This window comes from Musca domestica, unplaced genomic scaffold (assembly GCF_030504385.1).
Source record: "Musca domestica strain aabys unplaced genomic scaffold, Musca_domestica.polishedcontigs.V.1.1 29, whole genome shotgun sequence".
NCBI classification, from domain to species: domain Eukaryota; kingdom Metazoa; phylum Arthropoda; class Insecta; order Diptera; family Muscidae; genus Musca; species Musca domestica.
Genome location: NW_026712296.1, coordinates 1611000 through 1633563, shown reverse-complemented (window position 1 = coordinate 1633563; position 22564 = coordinate 1611000). Strand labels below are relative to the sequence as shown.

The 22564-nt window shown below is 33.3% G+C and overlaps 1 protein-coding gene across 2 annotated transcripts in view; it reads left to right on the top strand.

Moving 5' to 3' along the window:
• Positions 1–22564, top strand: part of LOC101897694 (sodium-coupled monocarboxylate transporter 1) — a 44068-nt gene that overhangs the window by 15737 nt on the left and 5767 nt on the right. Inside the window, exon 1 of one of the 2 annotated variants that reach the window (XM_005186614.4) lies at positions 6216–6372. The exons of the other annotated variant lie outside the window; for it this stretch is intronic. The gene's annotated coding sequence lies outside the window, so the exon portion shown is untranslated. Of the gene's footprint in view, positions 1–6215; positions 6373–22564 lie in introns of those variants that run through there. 2 annotated transcript variants of the gene reach the window in all.

Here is a 22564-nt window from a genome sequence, read left to right as displayed (position 1 = left end):
TCCAAATTTAAAAAAAAAAAAAAAAACAGTCGCTCTGATATAATTTTTGATAATCCGCTACTTCCAAAAACATGGAACGACATTGACGTTGCAAAAAAAAAAAAAACACAAGTAAAAAAGCAGCCGGCCGAACTTTTTATACCCTCCACCATTCGGAAGGAACTTGAAAAAATTAAAAAAAAATCCGTCGAAAAATACCGCTCATATGAAAACCTTTATATGGGGGCTATACGAAGACGTGGTGCTGGATAAATAATTTAATGTCAAAAGCTGTAGAAACAATTAATAAAATAATGTCGCTAATATCATCAAAATATCGAATAAAGGGACGTAGACCTGCATAGACAATTTTCCGTCATAGGTTGTAGTACCCATTACGAACTTCAAATACGAAATTTGACGCAATTCCGGTGAATAATGTTCTGGAAACTACCGAATAGACAATTCGCTTCCAGGGGGTAAAGTACTCAAAGGGAATTCATTGTTTAGATTTTTTGACTATTCAATTGAAAAATGTGGCTAAAATCATCAAAGTACCGAATATCGGGGGACGCCATTGTATGGAGACTATAGAGTATCGTGGACGTATATGGATAATTCTCTTTCAGGGGGTAAAGTACTCACAGAGATCTCTGTGTAGAATTTTAGATAGATAATTCTCTTGTAGGCCAATTCCATTGAAAAATGTGACTAAAATCATCGAAATACCGAATATTGGGGGGTACAGTTAAAGGGGGGGGGTGGGGTGGGGTAGTTGGTGCACGATATCGTGGACCTATATAGAAAATTATATTTCAGGGGGTAACGTACTCACAGAAAACTCCTTGTGTAGATTTTAACTAATTTCATCGAAAAATGTTACTAAAATCATCATGTTGGGATACAGTCACAGTTATATCAGGGATATACAATATCGCGCGTATATAGACAATTCTTTTTCAGGGGGTAAAGTAGTCACGAAAAATTTCTTGTGTAGAATTTCGGATAATTCCATTGAAAAATGTTGTTAAAATGATCACCATACCGAATATCGGAGGTACCGTTATGTGGGGCCTATACGATATCGTGGACCAATATAGCGAATATCGAACTTGACCTGCCTGCAGACAAAATACAGATCGATTCCAAATTTTAGCTTCCTATCTTTATTCCATCCTATGTATGATGGAGGTTATAAAAGGGGAAACATTGTCGGATGATAATCGCTTTGACAGTTCCTCTTATTTCGTGGTAGATCTTTCCAACTTTTAGATTGTTCAAAAATTGTAAATATTGATTTACACGACGAACAAAATGGTTTGATGTTATGGGGCAGGCAGCAAACAAGCTGAAGATTGATGCGGTTCAAGTAGTTCTTTGAAAAAAAGAGGTGTATGTATGTGTGCCTATTTTGTAGATATATTAATTAATAACAAATCTAAAGTGTAATAAATTTGTATTTTCATCTCAAATATTTTTCATCACTTTTTGCTGACAATTGTCCGAAAGTGTTGTGTCCTAAGTGATGAGACATGTAATTAAAAAACAATTTTCCCCTTTCAATAATTAATTGTGGCCAATTAATGGCAAATAACAATTTATGAGTGAAAAAGAACAGTTTGGTCTTATTTTTATTTTGGCGGCATTGACTTTGAAAAGAAATTCTTAAAAAAAAAAAAAAACAATAAACAAACATTACAAATTGAAATACAAGTGTATTGGAATATAATATTGCAAATTTTGTTATGGGGAATATAAATAGGCGAATGAGGAACGTATCTGTGCTTCAGGAACAGCATTGAGATGTTCATATTTTTGAAGTTATATAAAATATTTTTATTTAATATTAAATAAAATAGTTTTAATTTCTTTATGTGGTGTTCACACAAGGCTGGACTGGAAGCAGAATTTATTACCACAAATATACATCCATGGCACAATTACAGAAGGTAGAACTAATCCCCCTCATAAATATAATTTTTTTCTTTTTGTGCCCCTATTCTGTCAAAACATAGACATACTTAGTGCATTAGTATACCCTCCACATTGAAAAGATGGATATATTAACTTTGTCATTCCGTTTGTAACATCCCTAAATATTCGTCGTAGACTCCATGAAGTACATATATTCATAATCAGCATAAAATTCTAAGTCGATTTAACGATGTCTGTTGCAATTACGATACAGCCAACATTATTAGACGTAGAGATTCAAAGTTTGGCACAACAATATGTATTATGTCTAGGATTGTTGGTATTGAAAATCTAATATATCGGTCCATCGTATATATCGTTTTGGTATTGCCCCATATAACGGTACCTCCCGATATTGTATTATGACAATTTTTCCACAGATTTGTCTAAAAATTGGTATTTGTAGTTCATAATGGGTTCCATTTCCGGTGGCAGAACATTGGAACATAGGAAAACGAGGACCAAAATATTCAAAATCTGCCACCGGGCTAAAACCCATTATGAACTAGAAATTCCAATTTTAAAACAAATTTATGAAAAAGTGTGAAAATCATCAAAATACCGAATATCGGCGATATCGAAACAAATAAAAAGCAGTAAGTTCTTTAAATGCCCTTCGTTTGGAAAAAATTGAAATTCTCCAAAAAAAAAAAAAAAAGAATAAATAAATAATATGAGTTGAAAAATAGTGTTAAAATCATAAAAATATTGAAAGTTTTGTTATTGGCCATTCGAATACGAAACTAAAAAAATCCGGGAAATAATGTCGCTGAAATCATCAAAATACCGAATATACGGTTATATGAGGGCTATACGAAGACGTGACAATTTTCTGTCATAGACTCATTTTCCCTTTAGAACATCAAACACGAAATTTGATCAATGTCACTAAAAAAATCAAAATATCGAATATAGGGAGGTACCGATATATGGGTGACATACAAAGACCTGGGCCTCAATTCTCGTTTTATGAAAATGTGAAATGAAAACTTTTATAAAGGAAAGACAAGACGTCATTTAAAGTTTTCATAGAACAAGAATCCAGCCCCTGGCCATAGACAATGCATAGACGATTTTTTTATCAAAGACTGTAGTACTCATAATGAACTTTAATTACGAAATTTGAAACAATTCCGAAGAACAATGTCGCTAAAATCATCAAAATACTGAATAAAGGGAGGTACAGTTATATGGGGGCTATAACTAAACGTGGACATTTATAGCCCATTTTCAATGCCAAAAGTCCTGCAGACGAAACACACATTTAAGTAAAATTTTATCAACCTACCTCAATTTGTTCGCATCGTTAAATCGACACAAACGCCATAAGATTTACATTTTTTTAATTTTATTGAATGAAAGCAAAAGATGTCGGAAATAGCATCAAATTTTAAAATAAGTTTAGATTTGTTCGAATTGGTCACTTTTGGCATGAATTATGGCCTTCATACAGCCAATGAAACCGTCACACGTCCAAGGTCTGCGGCCAAAATGTTTGCGTGCCCAAGGCTTTAATACACCCTCCAGAATATTTTCGCGATAATATTCGGCATTTATTCGGATGCCACGGTCGATTAATACGAGCGGAGAGCGACCATCGGCTGTTATGGCGGCCCACACCATCACCATTGCCTGCGCTTGAGTTCTGGTTGCCAACCGAAGGTGCACATTTCCGGCTGACCTCTTTGGCAAGTAAACACGATCATTTTGTTTACAAACTGCTGGACAACGAGAGTTTTCTCATTGGAGAAAAACAAATTCGACAGTTCACCACTTTCGGTCAAGCGAAGCAACTCTTTAGCTCTTTTGAGTATTATTTTCTTTCTGTTGTGTTGTAAGTTCTTGCACTTTTTGGAATCTCAATGGCTGTATATGGAGCTATACGAAGACGTGGACCTACATGGCCCATTTTCTGTTTATGCTGCAGTATCTATTACGAACTTCAAATACCAAATTTGGAACGATTCCGTTAAATAATGTCGCTAAAATCATTAAAATACCGAATATCGGGAGGTACCGTTATGTGGGGGCTATACAAAGACGTGGACCTGCACAGAAAATTTTCTGTCCTAGGCTGTAGTATCCATTACGAACTTCAAATGCCAAATTTGAAACAATTCCGGTGAATAATGTCGCTAAAATAATCAAAATACCGAATATCGGGAGGTACCATTATATGGGCGCTATATAATAACTTGGACCTACATGGCCCATTTACGAACTTAACCTGCCTATTGGCAAAATTCATGTGTGCAAAATTTTAGCCTTCTATCTCAATTTTTTCGAAAGATAGCGTGATTACAACAGACAGACAGGCACACAGACGGACATGGCTAAATCGTCTTAGATTTTACGCTGATCAAGAATATATATACTTTGTTGGGTCTGACATGAGTATTTCGAGGGTTACAAACGGAATGACGAAATTAATATACCCTCCATAGTATGTTGGAGGGTATAAAAAAGGTGTAGACTAAAAAGTTTTAAAATTTACCCCTTCCGGCAGATGTCACTATGGTTGATCTTGGGTCAGTAAAGTCACTCAGGGCTAGTGAAGTCATTCGACTGCGAAAACAATTTGTTAATTTTTCTGCTATTAAAGTTCTATATTTTAATATTTCACGACATAGTCGGATAATGTAAATGTAAACAAAGTCACTGATTCGTTTTTAATTGATAAATAATAATAAATCATAAAAAATATTCAATATTTTGTATTTTGAGAGAATTGAGTGAAACGACATCTATTGAAGCACTTTTTTCGGAGATAACAGATGAGACAACTTTTTAGTCTATACATTTATATGTCTATGCTCTCAGTGGAAGAACTTGCAAAATTTCTGTCTCGAATCGCTCTTTTTTGCAGAACTTTTGTGTTAACAGATGACTTCCAGTAACAATTTGCAAAAATTGTCGCAAATGTCAAGTTTACCAGCCTCGTACTACAGAGCAATTATCTTTACACAATCCCAAAAACAAAATTACATTTGTTACCGGAAACCCTGCTAAATATGCAGATTGGTGTAGGGTATCATATAGTCTACCCCGAAACTTTGGCATTATTGTCTTGACCATCATCTGTTTACCATGGAACCTAGTACATCTGTACCTCATCAATTTCGCACCCACATAAATACAATTGGATTACTAACAAAAATATCAATTGTTTTCAATTGATATGCGACTTTGTTAAACACAACAAAAAAATTGAACATAAATTATTTAACGACTTTTATGTCTTTATTAACATTTATCTACATATGTATGCATGTGGAGTATATGATGATCGATATCGCGATCGAGAATACAATTTCACTACAGATTACGGTACATTTCTTCTTGGCGAAATGCAATGATTATCTGCCAAAGAACGTTTTAAATTGGCGTCTATAAATTGAAACACCCACACAAACACTAATAAAAATAAACTTACTCACGTGTTACCCATTGTACAAGAGAGCGAGAGAGAGAGAAATCAAAACGGTATCCAAGATGATATTTTGATATCTCCAACATTGTGGGAGACACTCATGTGAATATCACATACACAATTACAAACAAACACTTGATGCGGCGAAAACCAATGAGAATCGTTGTGAGATTTGATTTGAATTGGCTCTAAGCCTTATTTGTGTGCGTGTGAGTGCTTGCAGCAAAACATCTGAGCAGCTACAATGGTGCCCAGTTGTGAGATGTGTTTTGAAAAAAAAATAAATAAAATCAAACTCAACGAATACTCACCGTTGTAGAAAATCCGACACAAACACATGCCCACATTTACCATGCTCAAGTTTTAGATACCAAAACCCAAGTTGTGCTCAAAAATATATAAAACCCCGTATGGCCAAATAACGAAAGGCATTTATTCGCAAATTGTCAAGACGATCGTAACGAAAAGAAAAATTGGGAGACATTTGTAATTTGTTGTTTGTGAAAAAAAGAAAACAAAAACGTTAATGGAGACAAAAAGAGGAATCGAAACCTAGAACTGAATTAATTGATGGATATTTTTTTTGTGTGTCAGTTAAATGAGAATTAAAAGATAAAGAAGACTATTTTGAGTCCTTTTGTTTTCTCTAAAATAAAAAAAATATAAAAGTATAAAATAATAGAATTTTGAATTTTGAAAAATAATAGAATTTTGAAATATTAGAAAGATTGCAAAATAAAGTGAATATTCCCCTACCATCTGCGGTGTGGTATAATCTGGACAAATGTCCTTTTGTTTATAACACAAAGGACTTAGTAAAAACTCAATATTTATTTTTAAAATCAAATCTTCTGGATTTGTTTTAAACATTCATATTTAATTCACGTTAATGAAATACCGTAATAACCGCGGCACAATACTGCAAATACAATTCAGAACATTTTTGGTGAAGAAACAATTTTGGCATAGGAAGCGCTGCTTTCAGGACGGTAAGTTAAAGAAAATACGGAAACAATAAATAAAAAAAAATAATCTATTATTTAATTAGTTAAAAATGTGTTTGTGTATAAATTTGAACACATTCTCTCAATTCTGATGGGATTTCAAAATAATATTCTCCACGTTCCTATTGTTGCAAAGGACGAAGTGTATTCGTTTTCAAACAAAACCGTTTATGAATGTGATCCCATAGCTTCAACATTTTTTTAGTGAGTAAAGAAACATTGATTGTATTGATCTGAGTCGAAAAGTTATAGAAAAGTATAACAATGTGCCACGGTATCCGTTTAAGGATTTTGAAGTTAAATCTGCCCATGTCTTTCTGGCTGCATTGATGGCATGGTAAAAGAATAAGGCAATCACATCGACACAGCTGCTGGGACAATGAACTGTCAAACCAATTTTGGAATGTACATTTTTGAATGAAAATTTTTCCAAATTTTAAAAATTGTTAAAAAAGCATATCAAAACAATCTCCGATAGCCATCGTGTAGGAAAACATATACAAATCAACTTATTATACCCTTAGCCATATTGCTACAGAGGGAATAAATCATTTTATACGGCCAAAACGTGCCTCATCGAAATAACGGTTTTAGATCAGAACGGTCGATCTGGCGATGTCCGTCCGTCTGTCTGTTTGTCTGCCTGGTGCGCTCAATAATTCTTGAAGGGAGTATTCGATTTGATCCAAACTTAGTACATCGTAATATTATTGTCAAACTTATATAGAGTTCGGATATGGGCAATATCGGTCTACTCTTTCTGGTACATCCCCCACAAAATGTCAACATTTTCAAAAATAAATAAATAAATAATAAATTGAACTGCACAGAAATAGAAAGGATAATCCGATTTTGCTCCAACTTTGCAAATCTTAAAATTTGCTTCAGTACTACTTCAGGTGCGAAAATGGTCCAATATCGGTCCACTCCATCAAGTCCTCCCCACAACCGATCAAAATTTTGAATAATTATAACTTTTATAAAATGTGATTTAAGTACCCGATTGTCCTTAAATTACACACATCTCAATATTTTTATTAACCCAAGGTCTGGTGTGAAGATGGAATATATCGGTCCACTCCTTCTGGTACTTCCCCCACAAAGTGTCAATGTTTTGAATAAACAAAAATATTATAAAATCCGAAATAAGCATAGGGCTCTCTTCAAATTACACACATCACAATAGTTTTATTAACCGAAGGTCTGACGAAAAGATGGGATATATCGATCCACTCCTTCTGGTACCTCCCCCCACAAAGGGTCAACATTTTTAATATTCATGAAACTCATAAAACTCGAAATAAAGATCCGATGCCATTTAGACTTGGCACATCTGAATATTTCTATCAACAAAAGATCTGTTGTAAACATGGTAGAAATCGAACCATTCCTTCTGGTACCTCCCCCACAAAGGGCCAACGTTTTGAATGACCAAAACGTTGATAAAATCCGAAATAAGCATCAGGTTTTCTTCATATTAATATAAGATATAATAGATATAAGATCTGTTGTGAAGATGGGATATATCGGTCTTCTCCTTATGGTACCTCCCCCACAAAGATTCAAAATTTTGAATATCCATGAAGCTCATAAACGCGGAATTAACATCCGATTCCATTCTGACTTGGCCCATCTTAATATTTCGATCAACACAAGATCTGTTATAAAGATTGTAGAGATCGAATCATTTTTTCTGGTACCTCCCCCATATACAGAGTGAGATAAAAAACTGCAACAAATTTATTTAATTTTTACATTTTTTTTAAATCTAATTGAAAGAAAAAAAAAAATCGGAAATAGCATCAAATTTTAGAATATGTTTAGATTTGTTCGAATTGGTCACCTTTGGCACGAAATATGGCCTTCAAACGCCCAAAGAAACCGTCACACGCTGCCCGAATGCTGCGCTGTGGCATTTTGACCCATTTCCGGCGAAGCGCTTGCTACCAGTATCACTGTAATATTTATTCACATTTAAATGCTGGATTGCTTTAAATGCTGGATAGCCACTTGTGGTTTTCCAGCCAAATATAAAGTAATCACACTATCACGCTTGAATTCCATCACGAAAAACTTTTATTCTGGAAAATTCTCACCAAAATGCTTTTGTACGTTTGTAAAAAATATAATGAGCTGTTACTGGAATAATTTCAACAGCTGTCGGACGGTTGGCTTAGAAATGACAGCAGTCTGAAGTTGGTTGCAGTTTTGTCATCTCACCCTGTACTTGCTAATTTTCGTTATTTTTAAGTCTTAATCATTAAATATTTCGTATTCTCTTCCTTGTTCTCTTCTCAAAAAAAATATTTAATGTATTTCCATATTATTTTTAGAAACGGAAATTTTATAAATAATCTCAGCACTTAACAGCTGAAATCTTGAGAAAATATTTTGATAAATAATCAAAGCACACAGAAAATGTCAAAAAACACACATTTTTCTAACGGATTTCCATGTTTGCTCATCTTGATAAAATAACGCTTAATTTCACAAGCTAAAAATGAGAGGAGAAAATAAAGAAACGTAAACAAATTCCAGTGATCGGTGAATGAAATTACAAATATTTATTAATCACACAGACACAAACACACAACAAAAGGAGAAACAAATATTTTTCTGTTATTATCGGTCTGTTGCCTTATTTTGTGACGACATTTCTAACGAATTCTCTGAATTGACACTAATTTGCCTTTATTAGCAGATAATTATGAATTAAATAAATGTCGAATCTTGTTACTGTCACCGCAGTTATTTGTTGTTTGTTTTTTGCTCTGCGATTTAAATATATATTGATCTATTTGCTAATTTGTTTAATAAATATGCAAATATTGATTCGAACATAATTGAGATGTGCCAAAGAGTGGTGTTATTTGGAAAATCGCAGACGTAAATAAGTGTTTTTTTTTTTTTTTGTTATACGATTGATACAATTTTTCGTTGACTTAATTTGTTTGAACATAGCACATTGTCGTCATTTCTTTTACGGCTGAAATAGATGACGACTAAAATTCCAGCAAACATTAATCAAACTAAAAGAACGCCATCTATTGAAAACAAATTGTTTTCCTCATTGAACTCTGTTGGCAGTTCGTTGTCTAGACATAATTTGTCTTTGATATTGGTGTCACAAATATTTTTTAATAACTTTATCCAGTTTATACTGGATTGGTGCAGATATTTCAAGATATTTGAAGTTGATCTAAAAGTCTTTTGACTGGTTAGACGATGATAGCCAAGATCTTGAAAATTTCTGTAGAAGGTATATTTGGTTTGTCATTCCATTGAAAAGCTTATATCCGAAAAAAACATATGTATATACATTTTTTTCTTGTTCAGAAAGTCAATATTGATATATCCATGCAGCTGGAGCCTAATGAGACCTAATTATTTGCCGGTGGTAATTATTCGAATTCAAAATGATAAAATTTTGAACAAATATGTCTAAGGCTAACATATATTATACAACGTTTACATACAAATTTTGTAAAGCTTTTGACAGTGAGTAAGTGAAGGGGACTATAGTTTTTACAAATTTTAAAGCATTAATTCACATTCTCCAAATTTCTTTCTTAATACGGATTTATTTAACATACATTTATTACCTTCCAAAAAATAGATTTTATTACGATTGTATTTATTTTAAATCCGCTGCGGAATCTGCATTATAACGGAATAAATCACTGCGTTCTTGACTTGCATTGCCGCACAAAGTAGCAAATGTTCCTGCATAGATGTTGTTTAAGCTATGCATTCGAACAATAAGAAACAGTAAGGAAAGGTCAAAAGTAGTGCGGGGCCGACTATATGATACCCATACCACTATGCGTATTTAGTAGAGCTTCCGTAACAAAAAAAATTTATATTGGGAATTTATGTAAAGAAGATTATATCAACTACGGACCTTATTTGAATGCGTATCATAGCTTAGGAATAGCACAATTTGGGCACTATATCCAACTCTGAATCTGAATTATATTAAAATATATTTATTGGAGCATTAGATATACCGGCAATAGATGTAATATGAAAGATATATTAAATTTAGGCTAATATTACATAAATGGTGGACAATAACCGTAAAATCAGATGAAGAACCGATCTCCATAAAATTTCGTGCTGTATTTTATGTCCGATATCAAATAACCTTATTGTGGAGTTCATATTACGCATGTGAGGGACTTAAAACCCAAAATTGGTTATTGGATTTTATATTGGAGCTAAAGCTATGTCTGAACCGATTTTCACCAAAATTTGAATCCCGTCGCAATTGCCAAAATTCAGTCCATTCGGGCTGAAATTAGTCATTGGGTGCACAATAAACCTGAGATCGGATAAAGATATATATGGGAGCTATGTCCAAATCTGAAATGATCTTCACAAAATTTTAGGCACTAATTTCTGAGCGGATTTATATATATTGGAGCTAAAGCTATATATGAACCGATTTTCGCCAAATATGATGTACTGAATTCGGTCGGATGTGCCAAAATTCAGGTCATTTGGATTGAGATTGGGCATTTAGTGCCCAATTTCGCCCGAAATCGTTTGAAGATATATATAGGAACTATATCCAAATCTGAACCGATGTTAATAAAATTTAGTAGAGATATTTCTGGGTTGTATCTGATATCTGGTACTAAATATCGTTCTTGTGGACTTCATATTACGAATGTGAGGGACTTAAACACCAAATCGGATGAAACATATATATGGGTGCTAAAGGGTGCAAATTCCAAATTTGAAGTACTTATTTCCAGACTGATTTGGGTTTGGATGTGTCAAAATTCTGGCCATTTGGACTGATATTGGCCATTTAGTGCACAATTAACTCAAAATCAATTGAAGATATATATATGGGAGCTATATCTAAATATGAATCGATTCTCACACATTTCAATAGGGTTCGTGCTAGGGCCAAACAAATATTGTTTGGGAATTTTCATCTCAATCGGAAAAAATATGCGACCTGCATTTTGTCCGCAAAAATAGATGGACAGACGGACTGACGTATCACTCCAGCTTCCGAATCAAATGAAGTAGGATGGTAAAATTTTACTCAAATGTATATTATGTCTGCAGGACTTTTGGTATTGAAAATGGGCCATGTCCACGTTTTTGGTATAGCCCCCATATAATGGTACATTATTCACCGGAAATGTTTCAAATTTGATATTTGATGACAGAAAATTGTGTTTTTGAGCCACATTTTCAAACTGAATTCTGAATGTTGGTAATTTTAACAAAATTGTCTATGAAATTTTGTAGAGTTCGGTAGTTCACTATAGGTACCATTTCTTCTGACAGAAAATGGTCTTTCCAGTTCGAGTTTTCGTACCTCGATAAGAAAAACCCCCGATATTTAGTATTTTGAATACATTATTATTTTGATTAAACAATGAAATTGTCTGAAATTTGATATTAGAAGTTAAAAGTAGTTTAAATTGGTACGCAACATTGACTTATCAATGGCCTATAAAAATTCATTGAAAATTGGAATCCAGCGAATTTTCACATATCCCACCAGTATATTACGCGTTTCGCCTTACATGAAGTGGCTTATTAGGCTTATTTTAGTGGCTATACGACTTATTTTAACGCACATGACTGTGTAGGGTATAAAAATTCAACATCTCATCTTTTATTGCCAAATTTTTAAACTTGTTATATTTTATTCTATTGAATATTTGAATATTCAAAATATTTCACTTTTTATGGCAAATCTTGATATATTATATGCAAATATTGTTACCCGTTTGATTTGTATTAAAATATTCGGTAGCTTCAAGGAGAGAAAGGTTTTTTTAAAAAACAAAAATCGATATTTTATTTTGTTTGCACACAAATAAATTGATTTCTTTAGAATACTTCATTATATATTCGTATTGTTTTGAATTAGAGATCATTAATTTGTCGCACGTTTAATGTCACCAATGTAGACAGACAATTAATTTTAAGCGTTTTAAAGACCTATGTTATTAATCTCCACGAAAAATAAATCCCTTATATCAAATTAGGCAAATTCGGTTGGAAAATGCATCCATTTGATAGGAATATATCAAAATAAATTGAAATCCTCTTAAATATTGTTGTGAAAATTGTGTTTTAAAATTGGCTGTAATTTTATTTTACCACCATTTAATAAAAATTCAAAATTAATGAAAACAAAACTCTTTATAACCAACCAGTAAAAAGCAGTAAGTTTCATAAAAATAAAATCCGTTAAAAATTCGGTTAAAATCTTAAAAATGTCGGATATATGTCGGATATATATATATATATATGTATATATATATATATATATATATATATATATATATATATATATATATATATATATATATATATATATATATATATATATATATATATAAAGTACAAACATTCTACTTGGAATGCCTCGGAAGCTGTTCAACCGATTTTGATGGTCATTAACTACAATAAAAACGTATGTGTCGCTTCTGAACACTAGGAACATTAAAGCCTCGTTATCCAAATCGGCTGCGATTTGCCTCCATAATTTATCAGTGTATAAAATCTTTTCTTGCTGAAAAATTGCCATTTTTAAGGCACATTTGAAGGTACCAGCCGATTTTATGTCAATTTTCAATAGGCAGAACATATTATGGCCACATATCAAATTTTACCCAATTAAAAGGTCAAAAAGAGCGGATAAGTCTGATAAAGACTTTCTTAAAACAAAATTCCACATTAATTTCGGTTATATTTTAGGAATTCGAAAAATAATGGTTTAGCAGTAGCAGTAATAAAGTTACAATCAATTAGCAAATCATATTCAGTACGGACCTGTTATGGAAATTTTGATTTTGGATGTAGAATTCCAATCCCAGTATTTATTCAACAACAATAACATAGGCGTTACTTTCTCAAATTGAGTTCAAATGGATTTTGTATTTAAATATGGGATAGATAAATGGTTCTTTTATGGAAACTCAAGTTAATGCCAAGTATCTTACATACGGTCCCAATAATTTCATCATTAGAATAATGGGAGTGCATAAAAATAGATATTTGGCTAGTATATTGAATATAATATCGTTAAATCATATTTTATTTTTGATTTTGTATCGGATTTTACTTATTATCACCCACTGTAACGGTAGGCAAAGAAGCAGATAAAAGAACTTGTCATAAAATTTTTCATTTCAATTGCCAAAAGTTTCAAAGTGCCACACGACAAATGTTCGCCTCAGGCATTAAAAATATTTTTAACAATTGTTATTGATGATATGCGATGGTTTTTGCTGTTATTTTTTAAAAACGTTATTAAAAAAACTCTTAAAATTGTTATATTCAATAGACCTGTCTCCAATTTTAAAAACAAATTGACAAACATTGTGTTAATTGAATAGACATCTGTGACAACGCTTTAATGTTCTATCAGACAATTTAAAAAATTCTAATTTTACTATGCAACAGAATTTTTAAGGTTTGATAAGGAAAAGGAAATATTGTTTTGAGATTGTTGCTGTTGTGGAGGATTTTGGGGTTTTCTATATCAAAATTAAATTAATTGCATTGGTTAATTCAATTTTCTTATACCGTGGTAGTTTACCAAAGGCAATAAATTAATCCTATGTTTTCCAGAGTCAATTGTTTGTGATTATCCAATTATCAGAGTTAACCCGGATAGAGATTTGTATGTAAACGTGCTTGTGAAAGGCAAAAAAGTTTAAGTTTATTTGTACGATACCGTCATGGTAGAAGAATATAGGTAGGCGCATCGACACAGCTGCTTCGACAATGAACTGTCAAACCAATTTTGGAATGGAAAATGTTGAATGAAAAATTATTTAAATTTGTAAAAATTATTGAAAACCACGAATTATAATAACCACCGAATGACGTCGTATAAGAAAACATATAAAAATCTACTATTTTTTGAAAAAAAAACATTTAAAATTTTTTGACATATCAATGTTCCCAAGCGTTGATGCAACTACCTGTATTTTTCTACCATGGATACCGTTTAACAGCTGACCAGGACATTCGGAGTAAAGGGATCTCTGGGTGTGAAATTGTGTGAATTAATTTAGTATTAGATCCTCTACTCTAGTGGAATCATGGTGTACCTGCAAATATTAACCAGTAAGGAAAGGACAATAGTCGGGCGGGGTCGACTAATTGATACCCTACACTATTATGCGTATATAATAGCTCTCCCGTGACAAAAAAACTATACAAGGTGAAATAAAAAACAGCAACAAAGTCAAATGCCATAATTTTTATTTATTTTTTTTTAATTTTATTGAATGAAAGCAAAATGTTTCGAAAATGGCATCAAATTTTAGAATAAGTTTAGTTTTGTTCGAATTGGTCACCTTTGGCACGAATTATGGCCTTCAAACGGTGAATGAAACCGTCACACGCTGCCGGAATGTTGCTCTGCGCTATTTTGGGCCATTCCCGGCGAAGGCTTGCTTGAGGTGATCGACATTTGGTATATTGTAGTGCCAACCTTGCTTTCTAAAATACTTCAGACACAATAGTCTAACGGATTGGTATCCGGAGATTTTGGTGGCCATTGCGTGCTGGAAATGAAGCGAGGAACATCATTTTGTAACCATTCTTGGGTGGCGCGTGCTGAGTCCTGTTGGAATGTTCAAGGTCTGCGGCCAAAATGTTTGCGGCTATTATACACCCTCCAGAATATTTTCGCGATAATTTCGGCATTTATTCTGATGCCACGGTCGATTAATAGGGGCGGAAAGCGACCATCGGCTGTTATGGTGGCCCACACCATCACCATGGCCGGCGCTTGAGTTCTGGTGGTTTTCTCATCGGAGAAACCCAAATTCGGCAGTTCACCACTTTCGGCCAAGCAAAGCAACTCATTAGCTCTATTGAGTCTATTTTCTTTTTGTTGCGTTGTAAGTTCTTACACTTGCAACCAGAAAACTTGCCTAATGCAAATTCGAACTATGCCCTACTTATAGCAACAGTGCTGCCTAATTCTATGTAAACGTCTGGAAGATCTTAATTTTTTTCTTCTTCGTAATTATGGAAAAGTTTTCCCCTTACCAACCCCCCCCCCCCCCCCCCCCCCCCTTGGAAAATAAAAAAAATGACTTATTGCCATTAATTGTTATGAAAATTTAGTTAATAATTGTACTATTCCATGCAAAACAATCAAAATCAATTAACAATTTGAAGGAAAGTTGATGAGAACGTGATGCGCGGCGTCTGTAAAAACAATCTGTCGTTGATTTGTTTGTTGTAACCAAAACACTTACGACAGACACCGGCAATTGAGTAGCAGGGCTGAGGGGCAGAATAAAAGATTAATTTTGTTTACATTAGTGTAGGTATTGAAGAGTAGATTTTCAAAATCAAATGAAATGTTAAAATTTGGTTTTCTTTTGAACTATGATTTCAATCTTTATAATATAAAAAATGTTAAGAGTTGCCTATGTTGCAGCTCGTATAAAAATGGAATTTCAACAAAAAAGTATCGTTTCAAAATCGAGAGCCGATAAAAAATTCGACTAGGCTGTTTTATTACATTCAAAATTCGACTTTTAACTTAAACGGCTAAACAGAATGCACGCATTGATGCATTTTACGCGTTAAATATAACCGATGAAATAACAAACGCAGGGAGACGTTCAGCATCGATAAACCCGTTTCCTTGTGGTTGTTGTTACTATTTCTCGCTCAACGCGTTCATTCTGCTCTGCTTAGTTGACTTTTTAATATCAAAAGTCGATTAGTCAAAAGTCGACTTACTTGTCCCTAATATTTACCAATGTAATACAGGTAGGTGCATCAACGCTTGTAAACATTGTTCTATGTCAATTTTTTTAAACAATTCTAATATGACGCATTAAAAAAAAAACAATTTTCAATAATTTTTACCTAAAAAAATTTTCAATTTCAAAATTAATTTGACACTTCATTCTCTTAGCAACTATGTCGATGCGATTACCTGTATTCTTCTGACATGGTACCACCCATGGCAACATACACATCTGGTGGTACAATGAACTGTCAAAACAGTTTTGGAATTCAAAATTTCGAGTGAAAACCTATCTAATCTTAATATATCTTAATTATACGTTGCCCTTATAAGAAAATAGTTAAAATAAATTAATTTCTGAAGATTTATTTTTATTATTATTAATTTCTAATGCACCTACCTGTATTTAATCATAGCACCACCCGGTTATAGGTGAATTTTTGTTATAATTTTTGTAAAAATTCAAATAATACAAATTCCAGCAAATGGCACATGAGTTACTGAAGATAATTTATTTATATGTGGCCAGATGATTTAAAGCCAAGTTTTTGTGATTCATAATTAATAATATAAAAATTTAATATTTTATTTATTTAAAGCAACAAATAACTAATTTCTATCCATAAATTTCTCAAAAAAAAAAAAAGCTCGGGGTCGAACTTTCAATTCACCCAACAATTTGAAACGAATTTGAAAATTTAAAAAAAAAATAAAATCCGTTAAAAATTCTGTTAAAATCTTAAAAATACCGAGTATAGCCGTTATATTGGGGTCTCAACGAAGACGGGGACCTGCATAGGCATCTTTTGTCATAAGCCATTACAATATTCAAAATACGAAACTTGAAGAAAAATCCGGTGAATAAAAAAGCCAAAATCATCAAAATACCGAATATAGGGAGGTACAGTTATATCTGGGCTATACGAAGTCCTGGGCATGCATAGACAATTTTCTGTCATAGGCTGTAGTTCCCATTACGAACTCCAAATACGTAAATTGAAACAACTCCATGTGAATTATGTCCCTAAAATCGTCAAAATATCGAATATCGGTAGGTACGGTTGTATGTGGGCTATATGATATCGTGGACCTATATAGACATATCCCTTCCAAGGGGTACAGTGCATAGAAAGAACTTCTGTTATGAATTTTAAGACAATTCCATTGAAAAATTTAGCTAAAATCATCAAAATATTGAAAAATCGGGGGTACTGTTATATGAGGAATATACGCTATCGTGGACCTATGTAGACAATAGTCTTTCAGGGGGTAAAGTAACTTGAAGGAAGATCTTTTGTGGATTTCCAGACAATTTAATTGAAAAATGTACCTAAAATCATCAAAAACTTAATATACCCTCCATACCATGTATGGTGGAGGGTATAAAAAATTAATTGCAATGGAAAATATGAATGCAAAGCAGTTTTCTTCCTGGATTTTAATGAATGTCGTTCGGTAATGTTTCCAAATATTTGCACGTTACAGAGCAAAGTTGTACACCCAGAGCAAATTTCTCTCTCTCTCTCTCTCTCTCTCTCTTTCTCTCTGTCTATAATAATTTGACCAATATAAAAGTAATAGAAAGTAATAGAAAACAGAATTGGACTACATTTTTCTGGTTAAAAAATAGTTCCATAACTTTCAAGAATTGACAATACTCGATAATTAACAGTTATAACCGGTCCACCCCAATATCCATGCACAATGGTATCCAATATCAAAAATTAACCAAATAACGGGTGTGTGATTTGTCACTCGTTTTATTAACTGACTCAGTCCATGAGTAAACGCTTCGATGTGTCTGTCTCTCGGTCAGTCTGTCTGTCTGCCTTTGGTCTGGTTGCTGCTAATGTTCTTTGATTACAAAACCTCTGCTCAATTGAATTCTTCACTTTGGAAAGTCTTCTCTTTTTCTCTCCCAGCAACAACATTAGACGTATTGACAGACCAGCATTTGGGTACATGAATGCAAGATCGTCAAGATTCGCTGTTCCTTTTTCGTCTTTGGCAATTGTATTTGAAATTCATTGGGCGGGCGATTGTGTGCCACTGCGGCTAACGTCATTGTACTGGTTAGTGGCCAGAGGATGGTTGGATGAATGGCTGGTTGGTTAGTTGGCGGCTAATGGGTGCCGCCAGTCTCCCCAGAAACATAAATGCATTAATGTCTGTATTGGTGTATCTTTCCGCTTTCTTACACAGACTAACAAAAAACTAGCTCGTGCCAGTATGTCTGGTAGTATCTGCTATAAACCAGATAAATTCGCTTTGCCAAGATCAGGGGGAACAACGAGTGTCGTGAGTGAGTAATGTTTGTTGTTATGTGGTTTGTAAATTTTTGTGTTCTCCACAGAGTATGTTATGGATGTAAAATGCTTAGTTTTTGCTTTGATTGAAAGTCGATGTGGTTGGTTCTTCGTCGCATTGGTGTTGTAACAAGCTTTGGTTCGAATGCACCAAAGTTAAAACTGGCAAATCGCAAACTAAGCCAAATCTTCAAATTATGAGGCATTTGACTTTGAACCGGTTCATGTAGTTAGTGGGGTTTAAATACATAAATGGGACTATTTTTTATAGTTATTGGATTTTTTGGGTTTAGAATAATATCACATTCTTACATAAATGCTTAATGCTGTAGATTTTCAAAACCAGATTTTTAATTTTTGAACAACTTCTCAGACAAAACACTATTCTTATATTTTTAAAACATTATAGCTTCAAACCAAAAACAGAGAAGTTTTCAATAATTCTTCAGGGACTTTCACACAAAGAATTGGGGGATAAAAATTATGGATTTTTGTAAAATATTGTTAAAAGGACTTTCAGACCAAAAACCGATGATTATAAGAAAAACTATGTTTTTTTTTGGATTAGTAGACTTTTAAATATTTTAAATAGCCCAAAAATTTTGTGGATTTATTGATATTTTAGAAGGATTTCAAGAGCAAAAGTGAGAATTTTTTGACAATTGTGAAAGAACATTTGGACCAATAATCGACGGATTGAAAGGACTTCAAGACAAAAATCGTCAGTTTTCCCAAATATTCGTCGATTTTTAAATATTATTTGAAACTTTCAGACGAAAATAAAAGTATTTTTTAAATATTTTTGAAAGATTTTTAGAGCAAAAATCATGGATTTTTCAAAATGTTTTTCTAAAGGATTACTTTTGTAGGATCCTCTAATTCAAAAATCATGGGTTCTTTAAATATATTTTATACCCTACACCACATTTACGTATTATTACACATTACGTATTATGTCTTTGTGCATTTGTTTGTAACAGGCAAAAGGAAACGAGATGGAGCCATAGTTTCTTTTGATGATCTGCATAGAATCACATTCTGATCCGATTGATGCATGTCCGTCCGTCCATGTATTTCGGAAACAAAGTACAAGTCGCATCTATTGCCCAATCGAGATTAAATTTTGCAAAAATTATTTATTTAAATTGGAGATAATCGGTCAAAATTTAGATATAGCTTCCATATATTTATCTTGTCCGTAATATTGTAATTGTAATCCGTAATATCCAAATAGGATTAATATTAATCCAAATAGGATGGAATTTGGCATATACGACCAATTTCATCGTAGAAATATGTGGAAATCGGTTCAGATATAACTGTAGCTCTCATGTATATTTTTAGTTCGATTTGTTATTTTTGCCCTCCAGAGCCGTAATATGAACTCCGTAATAATGATATTTGGGGAAATATATCAAATACAAATCAGAAATACCTTTGTCAAATTTGATCGAAATCGGCTCAGATTTGGATATAGGTCCCATGAATAAATGTACCCGATTCCAAGTTTATTGAGCATCAAATGGTTAATATAAGTCGAATCGAATGGATTTTGGCACATACGAACGAATTCAGACTGGATGAGAGTGTATTAAGTTTAGTAAAAATCGGTTAAGGTATAAGTATAGGTCCCATATAAATATTTCGTCCGATTTTGTATGTAAGTCCCTCACACCCGTAAAATGCTTATCACAACAACGATATTTGGCGCCAGCTACCAGACACAGCAAATAAATTCCTCTGCTAAATTTTACAGAGATTGGTTCAGATTTGGATATAGCTCCCATATATATATCTACAATCAATTTCACGTTTATTGGGCCTAAAAAGTGTAATATCAGTTAATATAGGATTCATTTTGATAAATCCCTGTTGGTGCCCAATACAAAATTTTAAGATGTCAGCTTTATCGGTTCACCGTAAAAAAACTGTCCCAAATTTATTACCATTTAGTACATTTCGTACACTTGATACACATTTCCAAAACCATCGACATATATTAAACTTACTTTCCAACCTTGATTCTTTTACCAAATTTTTAGCTCTGTCTGTTCACATAGTACCAATTGGTACCATTTTAGATCTTTTCGTAACCCTAAAGTTCGAATTTCCAAAAACCCTCCGGTACATTTACCCAGCATTGCATCAGTGATTCTCATTCCAAATTTCAATTTAATTCCATTATTCGCCTTCCACCAGTGATTCTCATTCCGAATTTCAATTCAATTCAAATATTCGATTTTTTGTACTTTTCGTAACCTTTAAGTACGCATTTCCAGCAATCCAGCCTTATTGAATGCCCACGCACTTAGACTGATGCTCGTGCAAAAAATTCAAGATTCTAGCTTCAGTCATTTCGTCTGGGCGTTGATTCTCGGAAGACCAGTCAGCGATTTATAATTTCAAAGGACTATCATGAGGAGGGTGAAAGGTTTAGAAATTTTATCCTCCTCCTATGATATTTTGTTTGCTCCCAAATGAGTCGCAATTTTTTGTTCCCCAAATAATCGTTGTTTTCTTCCCAATTATATTCGATTAGTTTTTGTTTTTACAAATAATTAATTGCCATGTTTTCAATTTAATCTATTTACCGGGTATTATCTGTCGGCTGGGTAGTAGTCCACCCATTCGCAATTCGATTTTCAGCAATTGGTTTACATTTGGGCTCATCCGCCTCTAACCAGACCAATTTTCGCAATAAATTCACTTGTGGTTTTGTGAACTCATAACTATTTGTCCCACAACAGCGTCTCAATGACAATTAATTAATTGAAGATCGTTGACTTACATAAACACACATGCACACACTGTGTGTGTGTGAAGATCTTATTTAGCCATAATATTCTTGATCTCTTTATAAGTAAGGAAATAATATTGAACTTGAAATTTTGTATTTGTTTTTTTTTGTGATGCTATTAATTAATAAGCATTTAAGCTGAAAACATTCATTGGCAGTCTACGGATATCACACACACACATGCATGTGTATGTGTATGTTTGATATGAGACATTTTTGTTTATGGCCAGATGTTAATTAATTAATGATGCCACCAATTAATAGGAACATTATAACAAAAAAATACTTTTAAGAAGTATTGTTTTTATATAAAACAATTTTGTTTATGGTTTTATGGCGTAGAAACAAAATAAAATAATTAAAACATTAACTTTCTAAATTTGAAAAATATTGGGGCAAGGTCATTAACAAAAATAATTTCTCTGGGTGTGAAAATATACAGAGTTTTATTAGTACATTTTTAAGGATTTTCAGAAAGACAATTATGGAGTTTCGTGGGAGTATTATTAAGAAAATCTGGAGGGAATGTAACACAATTTTAAGGGAATTTTTGTACGAGGATATCGTAAATTAAAAGAGGAAATGGTTCAGTTTTTGTGAAAATTTTCTGAAAAACTTTCTATACTAATTTTATTATACATTAAAGATCAAACGGTGAAAAAAAATATTTTCTGAAGGAATAATTTTTTTTTAATGAATTAAAAATTATATAAGTGGGCTTTAATTTATTCTTCTCTATGCAGGGTGAGATAAAAAACGGCAACAAAGTCAAACGCCATAATTTCTATTTTTTTAAATTTGATTGAATGAAAGCAAAAAATGTTGTACATAGCATCAAATTTTACACGCTGCCCAAATGTTGCTCTGCAGTATTTTGGCCAATTTCCGGCATATGCATGAGGTTATCCAACCTTTGGTATTTTTTAGTGCCAACCTCGCTTTCCAAAATACTCCAGACACAATAGCCCAACGGATTGGTATCCGGAGATTTTGGTGGCCATTGTGCGCTGGAAATGAAGCGAGGAACCTCATTTTGTAACCATTATGGGGTGGCGCGTGCTGAGTGCGATGGTGCTGAGCCCTGTTGGAATGTCCAAGGCCTGCGGCCAAAATGTTTGCGTGCCCGAGGCTTTAATACACCCTCCAGAATATTTTCGCGATAATATTCGGCATTTACTCTGATGCCACGGTCGATTAATACGAGCGGAGAGCGACCATTGGTTGTTATGGCGGCCCACACCATCACCATGGCCTGCGAGTGAGGTGCACATTTTCAGCTGATCTCTTTGGCAAGTATACACGATCATTTTGTTTGTTTAC